This window comes from Drosophila suzukii, chromosome 3 (genome assembly GCF_043229965.1).
Source record: "Drosophila suzukii chromosome 3, CBGP_Dsuzu_IsoJpt1.0, whole genome shotgun sequence".
NCBI lineage: Eukaryota > Metazoa > Arthropoda > Insecta > Diptera > Drosophilidae > Drosophila > Drosophila suzukii.
Genome location: NC_092082.1, coordinates 32,311,008 through 32,320,173, shown reverse-complemented (window position 1 = coordinate 32,320,173; position 9,166 = coordinate 32,311,008).

Here is a 9,166-nt window from a genome sequence, read left to right as displayed (position 1 = left end):
ATTTATATATTTATTTTATCTTATATTAAGTTTAATAATAACATTTTTGTACAATGTTTTAAGCTAAAATTAAATATAATAAAAATACTTTTTACAAACTCTAAATCATTTTCATTTATATTTTCCAAGGTCTCGATCATAATAAAACATCTCCAATTCAACTGATTTATAAAATAGTTCTTTTTCAATATGTTCCTTTTGAAATTTAAGGCTATCTAATTATTCTCCATCGTTCACATAATTATTTTGTATCATCTCACCCAAGCAAAATGAATTTGATTCTAGCCATTCAACATTTTCTAAAATATCTTTATAAATTAATCTCTGATGTTTTATTGATGTCGTACCATGGTCTTCATTTCTTAACTCTAAAAGTTGTGTTCCATTAACATTACGTTTTCTTTTGTTATCTTTGCCACAAAGAATTTTTTTATTTACTTTAACTGTAGTTATTTTATGTGCTTTTGATCTAAACATTGTTCTATTACCATATAGTGAGGCCCCAGTTAATAAAACATTTTTATAGTCTTCAATTGTAAGATTTCGTGAACTCACTCCCTTTGCTTTATTATGTGAAGATTTAACTTGATCTATTTTATAACAATAAACCTTTGAGCACAGGCCTACAAATTCTGTCATGAGTTTACCGTTAAGCTCGTCTTTCAAAAACCCTAAGCTTTTTTTGTTAACTCTTTTGAAGTTATATAGATTAATTCTTTCATCTGAATAGTCCGATGAATCAAATTTTGCTTCAAGATCATTACGAATATCTTTATAAAAATCTTCAGTTTTTATTGTATAGATAAATGAATCAGTATCCATATAATTTAAGAGTAACTTTTCCTGAAACTTTGGCTTCATATACTGATAGTGAAAATCATACATTTTCCATTTCGATAAGTCTAATACTGCAAATCCTAAATACATTGGCTTATTAAATAGAACGGACAATGTTTTCATTTGAATTGCATAGAAATTATCATTTATTTTAGTTGCACTATGAAAATTGGATTTTGAAATTAAAGTTTTGGCACAATGTGCTTTTCGTCCAGTCTTCGAGCTATCCGGAGCTTCCCATGTACTAACAAGCTTAATATCGACTCTGCGCTGGGGATCTTCCATTGTTTTTCCGTAAACAGAATTATTCATTAATTAAAAAAAATCTTTTTCAAATTTATTTTTTGCATTTTGCCTATGTAAAGTATTTAGATCAATGTATTTCTTTAACCAAGGCTTTTGTAAAAACTGAACACCTCTATGGATCTTTTTCAATACTAACCCATTCTGTATACATTGTTGCAAATTCCGATAATGTATTACACAATTTTTCTTCTTTCCCAGGTCAGCAATTAATTTTTTTACCTTATCCTCTTTTGAGGCCAGACAGTTTGACGGACAAAATGGAAGATCATTATGAAGATCATGTAAACGGTATTGATATATTAAGTCCACTTCCAAAAAATAACCGTATTTGCTATCGATTGGAATATTATTAATATCAAAATTGTCTATATCTGTGGTAGACATCCACTTAAAATCTTTATATGGTAAAGGTTGTGACATTGCCCAACCATACAAGTTATTCGCATCCACATACGTTAAAAATGAAGACTCCATCGAGGAATCATAATCTGACAAATATTTGTTATTTGCTTTTGTATATCTATGACAACATTGATCTAAACCACCTCGAATGCTACTTTGAATAAATCTATACATATCTATATCTGTCAGCAATTCAAGTTGAATATTTGTAGTTTTCAACATTGCCTCCCAAGATAGACCTGGTGTCGTAAAATACTGAGCTGGGTCAAGTGAATAAATTTGCATACAAATTTTTCGGAAGTTTTCAAAAATGTCGGTTAAAAGAAATACATCAGTTTTTAAATATAATTCTAAATAATCTTTAAGAGTGGAACAAGAGAAATGCGACCAAACTTTAAGAGCTTGATCATAATCTTCCTGAGAGCATTCCCTTTCCGTTAAATTACTATAGAATGCTTCCCTTGGTGGGAGGGAAGTTTCCTCGAGTCTACTAGCGGAGTCTAAATATTCATAGGGAAATATACCCTTCTTACGCATTAGTCCAAATTCTATATCATTACTGAAAAACGATTTAACAGTGTTCAATTGATCATCAACTAAATTAGAAGCTAGGGTATCTAAACTTGATGTCATAAATCTATATGTATCGAGAAAACGAATTTCAAAACTATTTCCACTTAAACTTTTTATTTTCTTTGAGACAGAAATATAGTTTTCCTTATTTATTGGTATTACGGAAATTTTACCGGGAATCTTTCCCAACTCTTGAATAAATAAATGACAGTCGTATTTCGAAAAATTATGAAAAAATATTGGTATGAATTTGTTAACTTTATAATCCAGGTTACACTTAGAGTGGGCTGCACCTCTGAAATGACCTGTGAAATGACAATGATCTCTAACCCTATCAGTCCCTAAAACTTTCTGACAAATAGAACAATTCAATGAATTATCAAATATTTGCTGGTCATCCAAAGTCATTCTCATAGGAACTATTTTATGTAAGTAGTCATCACTCAATTTAGTTAAATTTGTTATCAATGAATTTACAAAACTTACTCCCGAAGTTGTTCCTGTTTCTAAAACAAATTTATCTAGTCTAGAATCAAAAGCACACTTTATATAATACGCATATGATATTGAAACGCATATGATATTGGAATATGTTTATTAATATTAAATAATTTGGGGCTCACTTCAAAATTTTTTGGTTCCAGAATGCATTCAAAATCCGCGTAGACAACAAATGGAACTTGAAGCAGGTGTTGAACTTGGGTAAATTCCAGTGTGTTGTTCTGGGGGTGCGGCATCTTTGAAACCTTCCTACTGCAGAGCGTCTTGTGTTTTAATGCAGCTTCTGGGTTCCGGAAAAATTCAAACACACATTGCAGAAAAATTGCGCCCTCCTCTGATTTCCTCTTTGAGCAGTCATTAGTCTTTGAAAGAGAAATATATAAAAATTAGTTAATTGCTTAAAAGAGATAAAAATGTATAAAAGAATTTACCTTGAAATATTTTAAATGTACATTGTAATGTCCATTTCCACCTTCTTCCAAAAACATCATATTGATATGAAGAGGCTTTTCCACTTCCGATTGAAAAAGCGGTCCAATTATTTCCCTCGTCTCTTCATTCATTATTCATTCATTAAACTCATATAAGTATTCTTCTTTAAAAAATTTTTTATACATTTTATTTCAAGGGGGAAAGTCAACCCTGTGAAATCTAATATTATTTCATCACTTATACGAATTATCTCCAGCGATATATCAATGTTATATGCCAAACATCTTTGCGGCCTGTTAACAATTTTTAAGGCAGAAATCAAAGCCCATTTAAAACAATAATGATCATTTTCGTTACAAACGTTAACTATTGCTTTTTTCGTTAAAAGGAAACGAGGTAGTGGTATGAAAGATGAACCAACCATCGGTGTACATATTTGATACATGTGTAACCAATAGGAAACCATCAAATCGATAAAGGAGACACAGAATCATAGAATTAAGGAGAGTGTTGGTTAGAAGAGGTCGCACATACTTTGCTGCAGGTGGGAAAGGACAGGCCTTTTTTTTACACACCATCATATTCAGGTAGCCAATAAAGGACAGTTTGGAAAAAATCATTTCGAGTTTGGGAAAAAACAAAGATTTTTATTTGTTGAATTTCGAGAATGCACATTTTTGGGTAAAAGAAGAGGAAAAATCAAAGATTTTCATTTGTTGAATTTCGAGAATGCATATTTTTGGGTAAAAGAAGAAGATGAAAACCTGTATAAAATTTTCTTATAAATTGTGTAAGCATATTTAAAAGGGTAAGACGAGATTGTTGACTTAGATAGACAACATGCATTCAGTTAAAATAAATAACTTTCTGAATGTATTTGACGGAATTCTGTTCAATGCACACTATGTACGGCTCCAGTTTGAATGTGAACGAGGTAACATGAAAACATCTATTCATGGTGTTGATGGAGTTGATACTTGTGTATGCCATCGAATTTCTGATTACAAAAAGGAAGCACTCAACATTATGAATATATACTAAATCTAGAAAAAAGAATGAAAATGATTAAATAACATAATAAAACATGTTCGCAATACCAAAATAAATGAATAAATGTATTATTATGCTACAAAATAAACTTCTGACTTTTTATTTCGAGTTAAAATTACAGGTACGGAGAATGGAAAATATTTCCTTGACTGAGATATGTCGGCTACTTGCGAGTTGTTGCGCGGTCGTGATTTCAACCCCTATTATGGGAACGTCGTATGAGGTCGTTGGCGTGAGGCCCATGATCTTGTCAATGAGCGTGCGCCTTCTGGGTTGTGCATGTGTGCCTATTATTGCGGTCAGGTAATTGACAGGTGCGCATGTTCGGGTAGCTCTTGCTTGAATCCCTTTTATGACATGTTTATGACCGATTTGTGGAAAGGAGAGAATCTTAGACAATTTACCAGTTAAACATTCTGGGGCGGAAACAAAAATGTGTATTTGAAAATATTCCACTTCTGAGAATCATTAACTTGTGAGATTTATTTTATTGGAGTTCTTTTGATTTCTAAATTAGTTTTATAATCATAGGAAACTTTATTCCCCAACATGATCGGACATGTTCCTCTAAGATAACCATCTTTATTTATTAGCATTAATATGCTAATTGTCCCAGAATCCGTGTTTCCTTACTACTAGTATCGAAAGACTTGGTGGAACGGCATGTTTACGATGTTCAGATGCACGTGGTTGAATCTGTCTTTGGGAATGGTAATCATCTCTGCAGTCAGATGATTGTGCCGGTTGATTTTAGCACGATAGTATAGCAGGCAGGTCCTGCTCCATTCAATAATATTTTTCGCATTTAATTTAATTATATTTTCAATATTAAATTTAATTATATTTTATATCCCAGCGCTACAAGTGCACACTAATAATTATCGCGCTATTCACATTGAGTTGATATTTTTAAATTGTAACGAACTGATTTTTATGGTCTGCTCGCTACGAGATTCGTGCGGCTAGCTCAGTATATTGTGTGTTCGTCCCACCAAATTTATGTTAACGTGACCACCCAGTAGCTCAGTGAGAAAGCACAGAATTCACGGGTTCGAATTGGGTTAATTGCGGGTATATTATTACAAGTGTCTTAGTCGCTTGGTTGGCCTTGACTCGTTGCTTGTGACCTTCGGTGCTTCCGACGGTCCTGATTGACTCGACGACCTCTCGCCTTGATGACTCGGTGCTCCAGTCCTGTAGCTCCCCGAAGATACTCGCAGCTCCCTGAAGATCCTCGCCGCTCCCTGAAGATCCTCGCAGCTCCCTGAAGACGCTCGCTCGCTGTTCACTTCTCACGCGTGACTTGGTGGCTGCTGGTACCGACTCGGACTCGCGAGGGGTATCGGCCGTACGGGCTTAGGGAAGCGTTACCGTTCTCAGACTAGGGTGAACAGAAGCTGCGCTCTCCAGGATCGCTCCTTTCGACACACCGTCGCCTGTCCCTTGCTCTGTCCCGGATGGTCCCAATGGGGTTTCTGCTCAGCCCGCGCGGACAGTCAAGGCGGAACGCCAGGAAGCTGCCTCGCGCCTTACTTCGCTTCCACGCCTAGTGTAAACGAACGTTCCACCCTAGCCTCACCCTTTTGCTTTTTGTCCGGGACGTTTCCGCGTGGCTTTTGGTACTCGGGGTTCGGGCACGCCGCTCCGGGACCTCGCAAGTCGAATCCGTAGGGCTCTCCTGGATAATTCCACTCGAGACCGTACCGATCGACCGCTCTCCCTTCTGGCTTGTTATACTCGGGGTTCGGGCACGCCGCTCCGGGACCTCGCAAGTCGAATCCGTAGGGCTCTCCTGGACAATCCCACTCGAGACCGTACCGATCGACCGCTCTCCCTTCTGGCTTGTTATACTCTTTCCAGGCGTAACGCCAGGACTTTGCGGACAGGGTTAATCGACCGCCTTGACCTAGCCGTGTGATGCCCTCTGGATCTCAGCTACCTGCGTCTCAATTCGGAGATTCCTGGTATCCCAATCCCGAACGTCTCGACGTAGCAATCTCGCTCCTCGAAGGCTCCCACGGCGCTGCTTCTCTGGCGACTCGACTTGCTGTCGTTCCCTTGTAGATTATCTGGTTGTTTGATTGTTCACTTTGGTATCTGAGTGATCTTGACGGTTTGACTCCTTGTGATCGACTGATCCAGCTGCCAGCGCTCTGCGGCCTTATATAGGGCCTCCGGGAACCGTTATTTCCCTTTTGCGCACGGCCCGCTGGATCTCTCCACTCCGGTTCCAAAATCCGTGCCTCCTGGTTGACCCACTTGTCCTTCACGTACCGCTTCCAACCGATGCTCTGCCCACATCTGCCGTCCCGTTGATTCCCATGATGTTTTTGGCACGCCTGTGTGCCACTCCACTGCCAAGATGTGGCACTTCTTCTTCCGGTCCAAAGTTCACGGAAGAGTCCAAAGTCCGGTGGAGTTCCGTTATCCGCTTTTGCACACGGCACTCTTGCTCTGCCCGCGAAGTCTCCATTCTCTCTCGATCTCCGTTCTTGGTCTCCAAACTCTCTCGCTCTCCTTCATTGGTCTCCAAACTCTCTCGCCGCGCCGTTACTACGCGAATTCGCCACGTATCTGGTAAGCGGCCGGCCATCTGCTGCTGCTTCTATTTAAGGGGAGTTATTAAACTCCTCACAAAATTATTATTATTTTTAAATTATTAAAAGAATTTTTCTCACTTTTCTTATTAATATTAATGACTTACATCAATTTTCGTGGTTTCTTGGTAACTATTATTATTGTTTTTAATACTTTTTTATTTTATTTTATTTTATTTATATATTTTTTATTTTATTTTTTTTTGTACTTACAGTTGCGGTCATGTGTATGTATGTTTATTGGGATTTTAAGACATCTTTAACTTTATTATAAAATTGCGCTCCTAATTGTTTAGTACGGTTGCGGTAGATTGCTCCATAACCGAAAACCATTTATGAAAAATTGACTTCTCGAACAAAGTGTTTGTGTTCGAGGGCATATGTTAATTTTGGTTCTTACAGATGTGGCTGGGGTAAGTTTATTGAAAAGATATTTTGGTTCTCCACTCGTCCCTATTTTGTGAAAGAATATTAAAGTTCTAACATCGAGCCAGGAGGTTAAATTAAGGTCAAGTATATTATATGTCAGTTGTGATACTTGGTCAAAACGTCTTGAGCTAAACAAATATTCTTTTTACCAATTACCAAAGATTTCTTAGGATTTATAGGCAAGCAGGCAGGTATGTATCTCAATTTCGTGTCTACTAACATATATTTGGACATCGTCAGCATATAAATGTACTTCACACTCAGACAGGATACTAGGGAGATCATTGACATATATATAAATCAATAAAGGGCCCAGCACAGATGCCCAGATTATTATTATTATTATTATTATTATTATTATTATTATTATTATTATTATTATTATTATTATAATTATTATTATTATTATTTTTATTATTATTATTATTATTATTATTATTATTATTATTATTATTATTATTATTATTATTATTATTATTATTATTATTATTATTATTATTATTATTATTATTATTATTATTATTATTATTATTATTATTATTATTATTATTATTATTATTATTATTATTATTATAATAATTATTATCATTATTATTATTATTAATATTATTATTATTATTATTATTATTATAACATATTCCTAAGCTTCATACAGAGAATATTATGATTCATCTCCAGCACGAACATAATTAACTATAGAAGAGCCAATGCCCTTCTCAAACGCGAAATAAAAATAGCTGAACGTAAATCACTGGAGATATTCACCTCCAAAATTAATCCAAACTCTTCGACCTCCAAAATTTGGAGTAATCTTCGAAGATTCTGTGGACTCCGACCAAGAAGCGGTATCCACTGCATCGCACAACGAAATTCACCCGATAAAATAACAATTAGCTTAGAGATAGCCAATGAACTATGTTCCTTTTGGTCCTCCGAATCAAGTGACGATAATTTCTCAGCAACCTTCACCCACCACAAAAATAACATTCTACCCATCCACCAGAATTACCAACCTTCCATTAGCGCATTAAAAATAGATTCTCCTATCACCTCCCTTGAACTCAATATAGCCCTGTCAAAGCAAAAAGGAAAGTCCCCAGGTCTCGATCGTGTCTCCTACCAAATGCTCAAGAACCTCCCCAGCAGTAAAACTCAGACTACGTGATCATTTTAATAATATATTTAACAGCTTCATCCCACAACATTACAAACTTAGTAAAATTATACCTATTCACAAACCTAATACAGACAAAACACCCTAAACTCTTATCGTCCCATATCCCTTAATTCATGCTTCGCTAAAACGCTAGACAAAATCATTGCAAATCGGCTATGGTGGTTTGTTTCCTACAATAACTCGATCGATAGTCGACAAACTGTATTTCGAAAAGGGAAGTCAATATCAGACAATCTACTGGTTTTAGATCACCTGATCTCCTCTTCCTTATCAACGAAGAATCACTTGTCAGTGATCTCACTGGATTTTACAAAGGCGTTTGATAAAATTGGAATCCATTCTGTTGTCGACGAACTACAGTCATGGAAAATCGGCCCTAAGATTATAAATTATTGCATTAATTTCATGACCAACAGAAAAATCAAAGTCTATGCCAATAACCATTTTTCATTCACCCGCCCACAGCACAACGGTATTCCCCAGGGTTCGCCACTCTCAGTAATTCTGTTCCTCATCGCGTTTAACAAACTGAATCTAGTTATCCTTAACCACAAACAATTCAACTTTTGCGCCTACGCTGACGATTATCACATATTTAAAAAAATAAACAAAGACACACAAATAAATATTGACCCCCTCCTCAATGATATCCTCTCTTGGTGTGAATACTCAGGCGCTGTCCTCTCACTCAACAAGTGCCAACACCTTCATTTTTGCAAAAAACACTCCTGCCAACTTCGAATATCCACTACACTTGCACCAATAGACAATACTAAAAAGCTAAAAATATTAGGAATAACATTTAATAAGAAATTTAATTGGACAGATCACGTAGCTAGCCTCGTTTCTTCCCTCTCAAATC